Genomic DNA, 18,719 nt, shown 5'->3' on the forward strand with positions numbered 1-18,719 from the left:
AGTGTATGTTTAGCATGTGCAAGGGCCTGGGTTCAGTCCCCAACACACACACACACACACACACACACACACACACACAGAAGTATAATATAATAATCTAAGGTTGGGCTGGGGATGTGGCTCAAGCGGTAGCGCACTTGCCTGGCATGCGTGCAGCCTGGGTTCGATCCTCAGCACCACATACAAACAAAAGATGTTGTGTCCGCCAATAACTAAAAAAATATTTAAAAATTCTCTCTCTCGTATGAAATATGATATGTCAAGAGCTTTGTAATGTTGTGAACAACCAATAAAAAAAATTTTTTTTTTTAAAAATTCTCTCTCTTTAAAAAAAATAATAATAATCTAAGATCATGTGGCTTAAAAGTGGCTGGTCAGGATTTACACCAGTTCTGACAGTATTCCAGATCCTTCCTTTTCCAATATAAGGCAGAAAAAGTACTATCTTTTCCTTACCCAACTCTTGGCTGACTAGCTTATAACCAAAGACGGATTAACAGGAGAAAAGCATAGGAATTTATTTCACATAACTTTTACATGACATGGGAGCCTTCAGAAATGAAGATCCAAAGAAAATGAGAAATGTGTGTATTTTTATGATTGTAGAACATGAGTATGATTGGAGGACAAAAGGTGGGATCTAAAAATCTGCTGGGAGCTTAGCCAGGCGGGTTCAGATTCTTCACAGCATGCTTCAGTGACAGCCCTTCCCTCTGAGCACAGGGCAGGATACCTGTCACCTGAGGGTCTTCAGAGAAGGGAGAGATTGACCTGCAGTCACTCGTTGGTCAGCTCAGGGAAGAAAGGTGGGTATTACTTGTCCCAGCTCTGGCTCCTCGATGCTCCAAAGCCAATACTTGGTAGAGGTAAATTGGTGAGTTGGTGGGAAGGAAATCAAGGGTTTTTTTTGTTTGTTGTTTGTTTTCGTTTTTTTGGTGGGGGTGGTTTACTGGGAACTGAACTCAGAGGCACTCAACCACTGAACACAGTGTATTTTGTATTTTATTTAGAGACAGGGTCTCCCTGAGTTGCTTAGTGCCTTGCTTTTTGCTGAGGCTGGCTTTGAACTCGTGATCCTCCTGCCTCGGCCTCCCAAGCCGCTGGGATTACAGGTGTACACCACCAAGCCCAGCAGAAATCAGTTTTATTAAGGATCTGGCATCTTGAGAAGATGGGTGCAGAGGCTATATACTCTGAGAGCACCATTTTCTGGATCGGGTGTACAAAGGGTTTTCACAGGGAAGGAAAGGAGGCAGGGCCAATGGGCAAGAAGGAGACAGGAGCTTCATCACCCAGGGTTGCGTCTCTCCTTCATTCTCAGGCGGGCATATTGCAATGCACCTGAACTTCCTGGGGCTACTTCCTATGGTTCTCTAGATAGACATTACTTTTCTGCAAGGTGAAGGTCACAGCAATTTACATGTTTTGTGTCAGTTGAGGCACAGGATAAAAGAATAAGGAAGGGGGCTGGGGATGTGGCTCAAGCGGTAGCACGCTTGCCTGGCATGCATGCGGCCCGGGTTCGATCCTCAGCACCACATACAAACAAAGATGTTGTGTCCACCAAAAAACTAAGAAATAAATATTAAAAAAAAAAAAAAAAAAAAAAAAAAACGCCCTTCCAAAAGGGTGAGCACAATTAAAAAAAAAAAAAAAAAAAGAATAAGGAAGGGTGCTGCATAGTCTGGTGTAACCTGAAGGTCACCAGATGTTCTAGGTTCTGTCAATATCGAGAAAGATGACAGGGCTGGGTGGCTCGAGCGGTAGCGTGCTCACCTGGCATGTGCGGAGCGCTGGGTTCAATTCTCAGCACCACATAAAAATAAAATAAAGATGTTGTGTCCACCGAAAACTAAAAAATAAATATTAAAATTCTCTCTCTCTCTCTTTAAAAAAAAAAAAGATTACATACTAGTGAATATCTTAACCATTTAAGTGAGGCTTCTCTTTAACATTTTGAATGCCAGGCAGAGAGGGGACATGCCCTTGCATGTTACCAGGGAAAAGTAAATAGCTTTCTTCCTTCTGTTTTTTTTTTTTTTCCTCAAATGCCAAGGTGCCATATTGGGAGGTAGCATGTCCAGAGACCCACCAGTCACCATGTTACCAACGAAGGCAGTTGGGCTACCACAGCTGAGAATCTCTTGCATAATAGAATTTGCCAGAAAGAATAATTGAACTCAAAGAGATAAGAGTAGTAAGCAAAGGTCTACCTGATGGCTAATTGTTCAGTTTTTAGCGAAGAGCATTAGAACAGAACTATACCAAGCAAAGGGAGATGAGATTTACAATGAAGCCAGATGAGGTCGATGGTCCACAGATGGCAGCCACAGTTCCAAATCCCATTATCTCACACATGAGCTTTGTGGGGAACACCTCACATCCAAACCATAACACCTATAGTTCCAGGCCAGACTGTGCAATGTTATAAGACCCTGTCTCAAAACAAAAATAAATAAATACATAAAATTTGAAGATCTCTCCATCTAAAGGTAAAACAACAGTGAGAATATTTCCTGGATAAGCTTTTTGGGTTCTGTGTGTTGCTTGTTTTCAAAAATCCATAGAAAGGCAAGTAATTTCCTGCTATTAAAAAGCTGTTTAACCTTTCCCAAGGAGAAAAATCAAGTTAGAGGATTAAAGTATTAGATTGGAAGGGATTTTAGAGATTATTGAGTTCTGACCTTCCATTTACATATGAAGGATCTGAGACAAGGGAGGGTAAGTGAATAGCAAGAAGTCCAGTAGCTTTCTTCTAGTCTTATTATTTTGATTTTTTAAGAGTTCTGTAAATTTCAAAATTAATTAGGTTGTATTTGAAACACAAATAAACTAGGGATGATGGGGAAGTGTAAAATAAAAACTAAAATTTTGAGAAACAGAGATAAGGTACTTTTTTTTTCCTTTGTAACAGGGATTGAACCCAGAAAACTTAACCACTGAACCACATCCCCTGTCTGTTGTAATTTTTTAAAAATATTTTTATTAGTTATTGATAGACTTTATTGATTTGTTTTATATATGGTGCTGAGAATTGAACCCAGTGCCTCACACATGCTAGGCAAGTGCTCTACCACTGATCTACAACCCCAGGCCTGTATTTTTTACATTGAGAGTGAGTCCTGCTGAGTTGCTTAGGGTCTTGCTAAGTTGCTGAGGCTGGCTTTGAATTTGCAATCCTCCTGCCTCAGCCTCCTGAGCCGCTGGGATGACAGGCCTGTGCACCTGGCTAAGATACTTTCTAATGAACTCTCCAAATTGATCTGTCGCAAGGAGATGTGAACTGTGTAGATAGGACATGCAGCACTCGATGCACAACAGATATTTACTGAATGCCCCCTCGGAGCTGAGAGTGCTGTAGGGAACTGGGAAGACAACCACCATGTAGCAAGCGCTCTGTCAGGTGAAGTTCAGCCTTGTAAGAACTAGAAGAGGCATCCAGAAAGATGATCCCAATGTCTTCCTGGAAGCAGTGATACCTAAGATGCCTTCAAAATAGAAAGAAAAGGAAAGAATGTCCCTGCAGAGGGAACAGGTGCACAGCCAGGGAATGTGGTAGACTGAATAACTTTTTAAAAGTGCCCAGGAAGGAGAAGAGGAACCAGGTTAGCAGGAATCCCCTAAGGCCCAGATGGGAGACTTTCTCCTGGGGGAAGGCAAGCAAGCTGCAGTGACAGATCTGTGAAGCGTTCCCAACTATTACTCTGATTGTCTACAAGGGTTTGGAAGCAGGTTCAAGGTCGACCCAGTGAGAACAATGAGAAAGGTATTTCTCCAGATATTTTGACCAACAAACTGCCTCTCTTCCTGTTGCCCACTCTGGGTACACATAACAGTACTTTTCCTACACGGTGCATGCTAATGTTTCCTATTGAATCATTTTCGTTTTCTACATGGTGAAGCGGTTTGACTCACCTCAGTTGATGTCATGACTCATTAATAGGTCACAGCTCCGAAGATGGAGAAACTTGGAGTTAGGGAGTTACCAGGACACCAGAGACAGGAGATGATGCACAGTAGGAACTAGGGACAGAGAAAGGTACAAAGAGGATAGTGAATGATTCCAGAGGGGCTTAAGAGATAGGAGAGAAAGACCCAAGGAATTAGAGATAAAAGTTAACTGACCATCTATTAGGAGGGTAAAGATAATGAGTATTTTTAAAATGCCCTTCCTTTCATTCATTCATTTTTTTTTTTTTGGTAAACTCAAATAGATTCCTTAATCTGAGGCCTATTCCAAGAGCAGTATTATATAATTCCAGAAAATAATCCAGTGTTATTCAGAGAGGGAGTCACCTTGTGGACATGATGGAGAGGAATTCGGCGGACCAGAGTGGACTGAGAGCTGAGCTAGAAGATTCTGCAGGAACAAACAGCTCAGATCAAAGACTTACCTGTGCTTTCCCAGGGCTGCTATCAGGGCTTTTGTAAGGCTGGGAATAGGTTCGGTTCGGCCTGGGTTTTTCATTGAGCAATCCTGTTGGCAGGAGTTACTTTCTTTACCTAGTTGGCATTCGGTTTAGAATCCACAGTCACTGGTCCAAGACAGTCACCGGCGTTTCTTGGACACTTAGAAAAATGGAAAGACCATTAACTTTCTTCTTCTTGCACACTCTCAGACCACACCAGGTCAAAGGGACGTCTTTCCTGCCTCTTTCCACAGTTTCCCTAGTCCCAATCCTTCTCCATCTAAATCTTTTCTTTTGCAAAGCCGTAGGGAGTGGTGAAAGCCTGTCGCTAGAGGAAGATTTTGAATAATAGGTGTTTCTGAGCCGGGTTTATTGAAAAGGTCTTGCCTGTGTCCCGGGGGAGATTGTAAAAGAGATGTCAACAGGAGCTCTTTTGTGTGGATGGCATTCATCCCGAAAGAGAGGAATTCCCTCACGGGGCTAGTATTTAAAGCAGATTTGTTGCCGCTTTTGCTAAAAACTTTTTATCCAACTGCCTGAGCTCACAGCAGCAAGTGAGTCACTGGGTGATTGCAACTTCCTCTCCTCCTTAGCAAAGCAATGACTCAGTCATTTACATTTAGAAAGGAAGGTTCCTAAGAAGATTTCCTGGGTTTTCCTCAGCTGGAGCCTCTTTTCTTGACCATCACGTGGGCCAGATCTGTGGGCAATCCTGTTAACCCCAGAGGAGGGGAGGCTAGCCCAACTGTTTTTCTAACTCCTTAGAAAACTTCTTGCTGTTCTGCCTGCTTTCTTTTTTAAATCCTAGAAGAGAGACAAACACAATTTCCTGCCTTCTGGCTTTTTCTAGTCTCCCTTCCCCCCATTCTTTTTTGGAGAGGGACTGGCAATTCCTGGGTACTGTAATTACCGCAGGCTGAGGTTTGACTTAACTCCACCCTTAGGAGATAAGGCAACCGTTTTATTACCTCTCAGCCAGGTGCCCAAGGGTGACGAGACTTGCCTTTATCTGGGGGACCTGACAAGGTTATCAGAAACTGCAAATGGGCTGAACCTTGGAGCAGCGCCCGCCAAAATTATTCACTTCCCTGTGATCCTTTTTCCAATCTTTTATTGCTAATTTCAATCCACAGACTAGTTCTACTTCCCTCGGAGTTTTTCCTGAATTTCCTGAACCTGAGCTGTGACCTACTGGGGTCCCTTTGGACCTAAGCCACAGTAATGGAGCAGTTGTAATCATGAGCAGGGTCAGTCCCAACTACCACACACAATATCTTGATATCCACTGGTTTAGTAGGTTTGCAGTGTTTATAGTTGCTTTTTCTCAAAGTTATTATTTAATAAAATCTTTGACCTGCAATGATAGAAATTTAAAAATAAAATAATAAATAAAATCATATTTTATTGCCTTTACTTTTTACGATTCCTTTTGAAAACTAGGCTGTAATCCACACCAGGAGGCAGTGCTGTGCTTAGGTCATAAAAACATCTAGTTCTTTAACTATTTATGTCTGTAGTTTACTAGTATATCTGTCTAACTACACATCAGGTTGTGGAGGTTTGTTTTCGTTTTATTTTTGAAGGGGACTGGGGAATCAAACTCAGGGCCTCGGTGAACTCTAGGCAAGGGCTCTGCCACTGAGCTATACCCCCAGCCCCATTTTATTCTATAATTTAAGCTCTGTTGCATGTATTTCTGTTATCATTTGTGTTGAAACTGTGGCATAAAAACATGCATTTCTATATCATTTTTTAAATTGATTGTATTTTTTTAAATACATGACAGCAGAATGTACTACAATTTCTTATTACGCACATAGAGCACAATTTTTCATATCTTTGTATAAAGTATGTTCACACCAAATCATGTCTTTATACATGTACTTGTTTTTTTTTTTTTTTTTTTGCATTACATAAAAACATGTATTTTGTTTTAAAATAGGATTGGAAGCCGGGTGCAGTGGCAAAGGCCTATAATCCTAGCGACTCAGGAAGCTGAGACAGGAGGATCACGGGTTCAAAGCCAGCCTCAGCAATGGTGAGGTGCTAAGCAACTCAGTGAGACCCTGTCTTTAAATAAAATACAAAATAGGGCTGGGCGCGTGGCTCAGTGGTTGAGTGTCCCTGAGTTCAATCCCTAGTACCCCCCCCCACACCAAAATAAAATAAAATAAAATGGGATTGGAGCTGGGAGCTGTGGTGGACACTTGTAATCCCAGCAGCTCGGGAGACTGAGGCAGGAGGATCAAGTTCAAAGCCAGCCTCAGCAATTCAGTGAGGCCCAAAGCATTTTAGCAAGACCCAGTCTCTTTTTTTTTTTTTTTGGTACTGGGAATTGAACCCAGTGGCATTTAACCATTAAGTCACATCCTCAGCCTCTTTAAATATTTTATTTATTTAGAGACATGGTCTTGCTAAATTGCTTAGGTCCTCTCTAAATTTTTGAGGCTGGTTTTGAACTCATAATCTTCCTGCTGGGATTACAGGGGTCGGTCACTGCACCTGGCCAGTCTCAAACTTTGGGAAAAGGGGGAGGGGGAGAGGCAGGATCTGGGAATCTGGCTCAGTGGCTAAGTGCCTCCAAGTTAATCTCTGGTTAAAAAAGCGGGGGCAGGCAGGATTGGCAAACTGTGCACTAGGTAGTTTTAATGAATAAAGAGTGCCCTTCCAGATAAACTTTAGACAGTACCCTGAGCTGCATCAAATCAGCTGGCACCCAGCTGCACCTAGAAAGAGGCCACCCTCCTGTCAGTACAAATTATAGTGGGCCAAGGTAAAAACTGCTCACTTTATTTTGCTGTGAAGTCAGACTGTGGCCTGAGGGTAGGGTAGGGGATGGGAAAGAAAAGGCAGGCGGATCAGAGAATGTTGGAGAAGTGAGTTTTAAAAATGTACACACACAGGCCTGAGGGGGTGAGGGAAATAGATCCACAGTAGAGCTCTTACCTAACACATGCGAGGTCATGACTTCCATCCCCAATACAAAAAAAAAAAAAAAAAAACAAGCAAAGAAAATAGCTAAAAGCTCCTACTAAGTGTGGTGTGGTGGCACAGGCCTGTAATCCCAGCAACTCGGGAACTGCAGCAATTTAACGAGGACCTAAGCAAATAAATATATATAAAATGGCCTGAGGATGTGGCTCAGTGGTTGAGCACCCCAGTACCCTGGTTCACTCCCCAGTACCAAAACAAGACTTTTAGGAATGCTGTTCTTACCATCATAATGAGAGCCAAAAATGGATGCCTCCCCAAACAGTGTGGGGCACACTGCGATAAACCAGTTGACAAGTGTCAGAAGCACTGTACTAGAGCTTTCCTTCCTTTAAAGATGTAAAACTTGGCACACCTACGGCCACTGTGTCACCACACGTAGCCACCCTCCGTAGGTGGGACTGAGGGCCAGAATTTGAGATGCCTCTGCAAGAAGACATCCCCTGGTGGGAGCTTTTACTACTCCAAGGGTGGGAAGGTGTGGGTAGGACATCATTCTTCCTTCCACATTTCTTTTTGCTTTTACTTTCATTTATTTTTATTTTTTTAAGTACTAGGGATTGAATCCAGGGATGCTTAAGCCATATCCCCAGCCCTTTTTTATTTTTATTTTTTTAGAGACAGGGTCTAAGTTGCTTAGGGCCTCACTAAATTGCTGAGGCTGGCCTCAAATTTGCAATCCTCCTTCCTCAGCCTCCTGAATCGCTGGGATTACAGGTTTAGACCACTGCACCAAGCTCACTTTCAGTTTTAAAAAAGAAACTTGAGGGCTGGGGATATAACTCAGTTGGTAGAGTGCTTACCTTCATGCACAAGGCCCTGGGTTCAATCCCTAATACCACACACACACAAAAAAAAAAAAAAAAAAAAAGAAAGAAAAAAAAAAGAAAAAGAAAGAAAAGAAACTTGAGGGCTTAGTTGTAAAGCACTTGCCTAGCATGCATGAGGCTGCATCCACATTTCTGAAAGCCTTTACCTAAAACCAGTTCTTGGATCTATTTGCAGTGTGACTACACCTTCTCTCCTGCAGACCCCTCCAAGTACTTGATTGCTGGGTCTAAAATCCCCCAAGCCCCGAATTCCAAGCACATTTAGCCAAATAAAGGTTCAGATACAGGCCAGGACATTGTTCTCACAGGGTTCAAAGGAGAATCTTAAGGACAAAAGCAGAAGAAAGCCCTTTCAAAGATAAGCAAAGCTTTCATGGGAAGAACCCAGGTTCCACGCCAGCCTCACCCAGGGAGAACTTGGACATCAACCTCTCCTTTTCATCTGCAGAATTAGATCATAACCTCCTCTACAGGGTTGTTTTAAGAATTTAGTGAGACTAGCAAAAGTGCATGCCTTTACTAAACAGGCAAGGAATGAGGAGGAGGATGGGGACTGAGAAAAGAAAGTTGATACCAATTTGAAACTCTTGAGAGATTCCTAGGTTAGCACTTGCCTTCATGAAGCTCTGGGCTCAATGCTCAGTATTGAAAAAAAAAAAAAAAAAAAAAAGGAAAATTTGGGCTCTGGAGCACATGCCTACAATCCTAACTACTGGGGAGGCTAAGGCAGGAGCATCACAAGTTTCAGGCTAGCCTGGGCAACTTAATGAGAGGCTGTTTCAAATTTTCATAATAAAAATAAATTTTTTAAATGGTTCATAGGTTTTTAATTTAATTTTGGTAAATAACAAACACCAAACAGTAAGGTGTTTTGGAGGGGTTCTTTGTTTTTTCGTTGTTGTTGTGCTGGTGCTTGAATGGGGCTCCCACCAAGCTCCTCCCAGGCCCAGTAAGGTGATATTTTAAATGCAGCCTTGAGGGACACTTTAAATGGCTGTGGGGGTGAGAAAGAGCTCAAGGGGACACCTGGACAAATGTTCCTGTTCTCTCTGTCAATGACAGCTGGACAACACAGTATGATTTTAAAGCACTGATTCTACTGGAGGATTTATAAGGAGCTGGCATCCTCTCTGGGCCAAGTGGGTGACGGAGGCAGCATCCCACAGATGGTTGTTCCTTTGAAAAGAGGAGGGTGGAGTCAGGGAGGAAGGAGGAAAGGAGCAGGATGAATAATTGGGTGCCTGGCTGCACAGCCCAGAGCCCCCTTGGCCTCTGCAGGAGGGCCTTCCACTCCCAGGTAGCTGAAAGCAACAGCAGTGCATTTCTTTGTTATGTGCTTCCACAAATCCTGTCTTCCCAGGTTTGGGGCTCCCAGTTTGCCTTATGCAGAAGCTCCAGCTCCAGGGGAAGCCTTGCTCCAAGCACCAGACTCAGGGGGCAGCTCTGGCTGCTGTTATAGATCTGCCTTCTCTCCAAACCCAGGGAGTTGGCGGGTGAGGGGCTACTGGTAAATCCACACTGGATTCTCAGGTAGGACTTAGGCAGACTGGATGCCCATTAAGTGTGAATTCAGGCCTCTCACTTCCTGAAGCCAGGCAGATCCTACATGTGTCCCCTGTAGAAACCCTCAGCTGCTCCGTACAGTACAGCCGTAGGGGTAGGGACACTCAAGCTCTTCTTAGTTTACCAGGCTTGGTGACAAGGCAGGAAAGTCTTCACTGCCTGATTCATTGTGTTGTATAATTCCAATCCAGATCTGTCCTCCTATTTCAGACCCCTGGTTCCTTCCACTGAGCAGGTGATGCTGATTCCCATGAAACAGAACAGGCAGGAACGAAAGGTCCTTGGCGCTCACATATCCATCTTGTCTGCAAGCAGACAGAACACAGGATAAGAGGTCCAAGAAAATGAGTAGGAGGGGCTAAGGAAAAGTAAAGCTGCAGGCCAGGGTTGTGGCTCAGCGGTAGAGCGCTTGCTAGCATGTGCGAGACCCTTGGTAGGATCCTCAGTACCACATAGAAATAAATAAATAAAATAAAGGTATTGTGTCCAACTACAACTTAAAAAAAAAAAAAAAAGTAAAGCCACCACACAGGAAAAGGGTGGTTAGCATCCTGGGTCCTCAACAACCATCCCTCCTGCCCTCCTGGGTAGCACCCATCAAAGAGAATGGACATTAGGTAAATAAGCCACAGGTGACTTAGTAGTTTCTACTAAACTAACTGGTGTTGGTGTGTGTGTGTGTGTGTGTGTGTGTGTGTGTGTGTGTGTCTGCACACATGCTGGGGATTGAACCTGGGGTCTCATGCATGCCAAGTTCCTGCTCTACCACTAAACCCCCAAGGTGACTAGGACTAGATTGGGAATTAGATTGGGATTTAACATACTTGATCCATGTCAAAAGTTGGTCAGTCACTAGCCAGGCATGGTGGTGCTACCTCAAAGGCAGAGGCAGGAGAATTACAAGTTCAAGGCCAGTTTGGGTGACCTAGGGAGACCCTATCTCAAAATTTAAAAGTAAAAAGGAGTGGGGTTTAGCTTAGTAGTGGAGTTAACAGCTACTGTTCTGGGTCCAGTACTGAGAAAGAAAAAAAAAAGTTGGTCATTCATAATTATATTTGGCTAGTACTTGACCTATACCAAACAGAAGTGGGAATACAGTTGTTCCTTGGTACCCTCAAGGGATTGATTCCAGGACCCTCTATCCCAACGAATGTCAAAGTCCCCAGATGCTTTAGTCCCTTTTACAATATTTTCATATAACCCCTGCACATCCTCCCATATAGTTCAAAATATCTGGAGATTACTTTTGATACTTAATACAACACAAATGCCATGTGAATAGGTTATGCAATATCTTGGGGGACAGAGTACTGGGGATTGAACCTAGGGTGCTCTACCACTGAGCTACTTCCTCAACCTCCGCCCCACAACCTTTTTTGGATATAGGATCTCACTAAGTTGCTGAGGCTGGCCTCAGACTTGGGATCCTCTTGCCTCAGCCCCCCAAGCTGCTGAGATTACAAGTGTGCACCACTGTGCCAGTCCACAGTACTGTTTAGGAAACAATAATGTGGAAAAAGGTCTGTAAACGTGTGATTTTTCTCAAAATTAAAAAAAAAAAAATTTAGTTGTCAATGGGAGTTACTTATTTATATGTGGTGCTGAGAATCGAACTCAGTGCCTCACACATGCTAGACAAGCGCTCTACCACTGAGCCCCAACCCCAGCCCTCTCAAATATTTTTGATTGATAGTTGGTTAAACCTGTAGACGCAGAACCCATGGATATAGAGGACGGACTGTATTGTGACATCCCAGGTCACAGAGGATGGCTCTGCTGTTTATTCCTTTTACTTATGCCCCAACGACTTTTCTTTCTGGATCGTTGATCCATTTCCTTCTTCTCTAGGAAGACTCTTTTCATTCCTTCATGCAACAAGTATTAGCCATAGTACAACCATGTGACGCACGTGTTCTAAGGATCGTGGTGACATCTGTGAATAAAACAGACAACAATGCCTGACCTTGTCATTCTTCGATCCTTAGTGAATGCCCATTTCTCCATCTGATCAGGGGGAAATATAGGACCGTATTGCTGAGAAGTGACATCTGACAAGAAATGAAAGCTAGCTGATAAAAAGCTTCAAAGAAAAATCTCCTTCCCGGCTCCTAGCACGATCCCCATCCCAGCCTCCTGAGGGGCTGGTAGACCAGCTGCTCAAACAGGAAACCTTATATAATCCTGTAACCCCGACCTTGGTCCCTGAGTCTTCCTCTCTTGTAAACAGTCCATTCAAACCAGGAAGACCTGCAGACCTGGCTGGGACCCATTTTGAAAAATACACACACCATTATGAATGTTCAAAAAAAAAATCCTAGATCTAAAAGGAAGTGATCTATCTGACTCACTGTTAGAAATCACTTTATAAAGTAATGGAACAAATGGAAATTTAATCCTCACAGATGAAACTGCCAGGGCAGTCATTTGTGTACATGGATGACTCAACAGCACCTGTTAGAGAAGCCGGGAAAATGAGCCGTGAAATCCTGGTCACATTCCCAACTGCAAGCAACACTCCCTCCTTGGAAATTAGTAAGCCCCAAGTCCTGAACGCCCTGATTTCAACATGAAGGCTACGATTGACTTTAGCATTGGCCAAATGATTCTTTAATCAGAACCCTAGGTTTTTAAATCTCTAGTATTAAATGATCGAGGCAAATACTAGCCAAATATCTACTTTCAAGATGACCCTTTGAAACTGATTTCAGGCAACCCACTGGTTTTACATATGGAAACCTTCAGTTTCCAATATTACTCAACTTACTGTCAAACTTCATTAAAAGTACATATTACAAGCTTCAGACCTGAACCCCTGGCCCTGAACCTTCTGAAATGACCTTCATCCAAACATCATTTAGCACCCTCTAATCTAGTTAATTAACTGAACTTCCTGAAGAGAACAGTCACTTTGATCTGAACCTCATTTTTCCTTTCCAGTTATTTTGAAGTAGAAGGAAGAGAGGCCCTCTTTTCTGGGCTAGCTGGAGCTACCAGAAGCTCCTTCAGAGACCGCAGGGTGGAAACAGACCTGGGAGGAAGAAAGCAGGTTCAAAACACTGCCCTGAGCATTTTCGTGGGTGTTTGCCCCACACAGAGATAAAAGAGTGAAGGTGTGGCTGGGAGGCATGCTCTCCGGGAAGCTGGGCCTGCAGGCTGGAAATCTTAAGTAATCTTTGCAAACAGGCTCACTGGAAGACAGCAAGGCAGTTAGAAATGCTTCAAGCCTGAAAGAATGGTGTCTGCATATACAGTACAAATTCAGATGAAAATGGAAAATGTCAGTCACCGGCAGCAGGAATCCCCAGTCTTTGCATTCATTGCCATCTGCCCATCTGACTGGGATGTAAAGAGATTGGGTGAAAATTGCTAGAGCAGTTCTTGCTTTTTAACTTATTACTTTAAAAAATATTAATATAGCTACTGCTAAAAAAAAAAAAAAATCCTTAGCCACAACCTAGATTTTACCCGAAAGCCGGAGAAATTTTTTTTTAAGGTGCTAAGTTATAAAGCAAGACGTTCTGAGTCTTGACTTCCACTCTGTGGTTTTCGGAAGACAAGTCCAGCCAAGGTCCCCTTCCGCAGCAGCGCCACTTACCTTGAGCCGAGTGGCCATTGAGTATGTATGTGTTGTTCCAGGTTTGGCCACAAGGGGACTGTCGAGAGTAGGGTTGCCCGCAGCAATACTTTGTTTTCTCAGACTTTAGAGTGGGAGGGATGGGGGTTGGGTGTGGGGCCGGTAGAGGGGAGAAGCAGCTGGCTTGGGAGGAAAAAAAAAAATCCATTTGTTCCCTGAAATGATGCCACTTGCCATTTTATAAGTCAAAGGTTGCCACGTTACCTGTTGCCAGGTTCCTGAGAATGCTCAGGGAAAATGTGGGAGACCAGGGCACAGCACCAAGTCCTTCAGCCTGGTAGATTTCAAGCTTTTTTGACTGGGGCTGGCGCTGACATTTGGAGAGCAGCTGCTGTGGATGGCCGGAGCATTGTTTGGTTGTAGTTCTAACAGAGGAGTGGCTGCGTCTTACATCATTTCCAGGCATCAAGTGCCTGGGGCTTTTTTTTTTTTTTTTTTTTTTAATTACTCTAACTTTCTGATCCCTCCCTCCCTGGATCTTTGTACAGTACACACACTGTGCAAAACAGCCTCACCTCGGGAAGACCAAGTTTTGTAGTAACTTGTTAAAACAACTTGGATGCCTCTTTAAAAAAAAAAAAAAAAAGAAAAAAGAAAGAAAGAAAGAAAAGAAAATGTGACTCTGAAACAAACCTTTCCATTCTTCCTTCTGAGAACAATGTTGGGTCTGATTAGCAGCCACAGCCCGGTTCTCCCCAGAAGAGGCAGCTACTATCAGCTGAATAGATCTCCAAGCCAGACATGCCGAGGCTTGGGGCATTTGTCTGGCATTAGGAAGTGTCTGGAATACTAGTAACTACCAACTGGCAAGGCGGAGGACTGCAAGAGTTATTGCCCTCCTCCTCCCCCACCCTCTCCTGCTGTTCCCTCCCCTCCCCCTAGGCTCCGATACAAGCGTGCTCTTTTCTGCTTTGACTAAGAAAAGTTGCACTCGTCATCTCTGTGGTTTCCGTGGAGGATGGCGTTAGTGGAAATCATTCTCTCAGCCACTTCCCTGGAGCCGAAGTTAATGGGAGAAGAGACGACTATGGGATGCGCCATGCCTCACGGAGGTGGGCTGGGAACCCAGGGTTTACTTGTCACCCGCCCAGGGAACCTCACATCCTGCCTTCCTTCTCACCACTGACACCTCACTTTGGGTGGCCTGGAAATGGGAAGCTGTAAATATTTTGCAACAAGGTAGTGATTTTTTTTTTTTTTTACCCCATGTATTTTGTTATGCAGATTTTTTTCTCTTTTTGTAATATTTTGCTTTATTGATGGATGGATTGATTGGTGCCGGGGATTGAACGCAGGGCCTTGTGCCTGCAAGGCAAGCACTCAACCAATGAGCTATATCCCCCGCATTTTTAATTCTTTAAAAATTTTTATTTATTTACTTTTGCAGTGCTAAGGATCCAACACAGGGCCTTGCCCATACTAGACAAGTGCTACACCACCGTTGAGCTGCATTTTTTTTTTCCTTCTGATTCTTGCTATGGTCCTCCTGCTCATCTCAAACTGCTGGTGGGTGGTGCAGGCCTGTAATCCCAGCAATTTGGGAGGTTGAGACCAGATTGCTAGGTGAGTTCAAAGCCAGCCTCAGCAAAACCAAGGCTCTAAGCAACTCAGTGAGAGCCAGTCTCTAAATGAAACACAAAATAGGGCTGGGGATGTGGCTCAGTGGTGGAGTGCTATTGAGTTCAATCCCTGGTACATCACCCCCAAAAAACAAACAAAAACTTCAAGGCTCAGGGAATCCTCACAGTAGCTGACTAACAGGCCCACACCACCATATCTGAGTACAATATTTTATTTTATTTTTTTTTTAATTTTTAATATTTATTTTTTTAGTTATTGGCGGACACAACATCTTTGTTGGTATGTGGTGCTGAGGATCGAACCAGGGCCGCACGCATGCCAGGCAAGCGCGCTACCGCTTGAGCCACATCCCCAGCCCCTGAGTACAATATTTTAAATCATAGCTGATGTACTCCTTGTTGACCACTGGGAATTCTTCACTCACTAAACTTTTTTCTTTCTTTATTCCTTCCTTCCTTTCTTCCTTCCTTTCTCTCTCTCTCTCTCTCTCTCTCTCTCTCTCTCTCTCTCTACCTTTCTTTCTTTTTTTTGGTGGTAGGGATTGAACCTAGGGGCACTTTACCACTGAGCCACATCCTCAGCCCCTTTTATGTTTGATTTTGAGACAGGATCCTGATAAGTTGCTAAGTTGCTGAGGCTGGCCTCAAACTTGTGACCCTCCTGCCTCAGCCTCCAGAGTATCATTCACTAAATTTCTGATGAGTTCCTGCAGGGTGCAGTGGGCTTATTGTTTTTTACTTTGATGATTTGTGTTGGGGACATGAATACCAGTGGTTTGGGTTAATGAAGAAATGGAATGTGTAGCTCTAAGTATTCTAACTTCACCACTTGGTAGATATGTGACATAGGGTCATCCATTTCTTACTCTTATTCCTGAAAGCTCGGTGCTGGTCCCAAGGCCAATCCAATGAGGAGGATGTAGTTTTGAGAAAAAGGAAAAAAGAAGTTTTATTGCTTTGCTAGCAAAGGAGAAGCACAGGGGACTGCTGTCCCCGAGGCTGTGATTCTCACTGTCAAAGGGTGATTCAAAGGCTACATTCCAGGTGTGTCCTGTCAGGAGTCATAATTCACTTGTAGACTTTAGAGATAGCCCCTTCGTAGGTCCTCTCCTACCATCCTGAAGTCGATTGCTTTACTCCTGTGGTGTGTTTGCTCAAGGACAGATAACTTGACCTAGGATGGGAAGAAGATTTATCTTGTTCCCCCCACCTTATAGGCAGGGAGGGGGGGTAGAGGGCGAAGAGAAAGGAAACAAACCAAAAAATGTTCATTTTAAAATAAGTCACAAGGGTTATATTCAAAGCATGAAGTGGAACCCCTGTTACCCTCTAAGCCTTAACATTTCCATCTATTGAATAGTGACAGTGGGATCCTCGTGTCAGTTAAGGCCATGTCGGTTAAGTCCTTAGCACAGTGTCTGGATCTCTGAAGATTAGGAGGATCTAATCTTGGCATGGCGAGGAGGGTCTGGACTAATTCTGCAATCTCAGCCTCTCTCTTGTCACCTGAGCTTGTGCCTTTTCCCAGTGAAGGACCTGAGCCAGACCACTGGTTTGTCTGGCACTTGACGGGGAGTCCAGTCTGCCAAGGCACAGTGCCATGAACAGCAGGACTCTAAGATTCACAGTGAAGTGCAAGACTTCTGGGCTGGCCTGACCGGAAACAGCAGCAGCAAACTTTTCTGTTAGCAGTTGCATCCTCCCCGGGTTCAAAATGCTTCCCCGGGATGCCAGAACATTTGTCTTGACAACCGAAGAGCCTGATTGGTGACTTCTTCCCCTAGCCTCTTCTTTGGGATTCCTTCTTCAACTCTTAGGCATCACCCTCAGTGAGACCCTGTGTTTCAGATTCTCTTCCAGATTCCATTCATATTTATGAAGCCATAGGGCCTTCAGTTTAAAAGAAATCTTGTCACCAAATTCAACGTCTGTCAGTTGTTGGTACAATTTCTAGAACTTCTCAGACAGAAAAAAAAAACTGATCTCTGCTTGTATATCTCCAGGGACTGAGAGCTCACTACTGGGTGAGGTCCCCATATTCCATGTTTGGATAGCTGATGACTATCTTTGTCTTCTTTTTTTTTTTTAATTGGTGCTAGAGATTGAACCCAAGGATGCTTTCCCACTGAGCCACATCCCCCAGCCCTTTTATTTTTTTATTTTGAGACAGAGTCTTGCTAAGTTGCTGAGAGTCCCACTACCTTGCTGAGTCTGGCCTCAAACTTGCAGTCCTCCAGCCTGGGCCTCAGACTCCTGAGTTTCTGGGATTTCAGGCCTGGGCCACCAAGCCTGGTTTAAAGGATTTTTCTTTATGACTCTCCGACCTCTTATCTTTGTGGTTTTCTTGGGGACTTAACACAGAAGTCCATGCTGTGCTTTAGGCAGCCACCCTCCAAATCAGTGAATTCTTCTGTCTTCCTTCTTTTCCAAATGAAGTATGCCCCTTCCTTAAACCCATACATTTCTTCTTAAAGCAAGGTGCCCACGGCTGGGGATGGAGCTCAGTGGTAGAGCAATTGCCTAGCATGTATGAGGTCCTGGGTTTCATCTCTAGCACCATATGAGAGTGGAGAGAGGTACAGGGGCAGCCAAGGAGCACAGATTAAAACACAACACAAAGATCCTCCTATTATTCTGGATACCACACTTCCATTCTTAATGCCTTTTCAGAAGTAAGTACCTTACCTGACATTCAAACCTCAAGTCCAGTCCCCATTCTGCGTTACTGCAGTCATCTCTTTATATCCCTAATTTAGGTGCTTCACATTTCATTTTCCTTTTGACATCTTCTCTTTTCTTTTTCTTTTGATACCAGGGATTGAACCCAGGGATGCTTAACCACTGAGCCACACCCTTAGCCCTTTTTATGTTTGATTTTCAGACAGGGTCTCACTAAGTTGCTTAGGGCCTCACTAAGTTGCTGAGGCTGGCTTTGAACTTGCGATCCTCCTGCCTCAGCCTCCAGAGCCTCTGAGATGACAGGTGTGAGCCACTGCGCCCAGCATCATATTGCCTTCTAAAGCACCCTGTAGGCTCAGTTTACCTCTCTGACATGTTCTTCATCCTACTTGCCTCTATCTGCACTGTTCTCTGAATTTGCAAATGTCTGTATAGGTCCTTCCAAGCTCTCTGTGGTGTGGGACCAGTTTTCTGTTTGATCTTCCATCTGTTGTAGATCAACACTCGGATAAAATGCAATAAAGATGAATTACCAGAAAAAGGAAGTTTAAAAAACAAAGACACACTAAAACCTAGCCCACTGTTTTCTTTGTATTTCATTCAACAGACAAAAGACTATAAAATTGCTAGAAAGTTCCTAAAAGCTTTCAGTATTCAGGGCACAGTGCATGCACACCAGGTACAGTGGTTTGTGAACCAGCCCCATTCGGCCAGCAGCACTTTGAATATCTCTCTGCTCTGTACACAGAAATGCTACAACTTGCTGATTTACAGCATCTGTCAGTTTTTATGGTGTAAATACCCACACCATGGTCAATTTCAAGTTGAACACAGAGCTGGGAAGAGATGTACACAATCAACTTTAGCAAGTGATAAGAGTGAGTTCCAACACCCCCCTATCAATGCCATTTGGTCTTTGAAATCTTTGTAATAAAAACTTTCCTTTTGAGCATTTATTATACAACTGCTGTTTATCTAGACCAAGTCAAGAGTCCTTCATGTTGCCCTGAGCAGAAACTAGACAATGGGTTGA

General features: G+C 43.7%; 1 protein-coding gene and 1 long non-coding RNA gene across 11 annotated transcripts in view; one reads left to right on the forward strand and one right to left on the reverse strand.

Annotated features, from left to right (window-relative positions):
- DLGAP1 (DLG associated protein 1) overlaps positions 1–18,719 on the forward strand; it is a gene marked incomplete at both ends in the record, with an annotated part of 372,344 nt that overhangs the window by 277,901 nt on the left and 75,724 nt on the right. The gene's annotated exons all lie outside the window — the stretch shown is intronic.
- LOC308631487 lies at positions 1,691–13,783 on the reverse strand. Its single transcript, XR_014018218.1, has 5 exons — positions 13,632–13,783; positions 11,497–11,726; positions 4,395–4,569; positions 3,916–4,023; positions 1,691–2,435 (listed from the first exon to the last, which is right to left on the reverse strand). It is a non-coding gene; the product is annotated as an uncharacterized lncRNA (long non-coding RNA).

The sequence above is a fragment of the Spermophilus citellus genome (genome assembly GCF_964194105.1).
Source record: "Spermophilus citellus genome assembly, chromosome: 12".
Taxonomy (NCBI): Eukaryota; Metazoa; Chordata; class Mammalia; order Rodentia; family Sciuridae; genus Spermophilus; species Spermophilus citellus.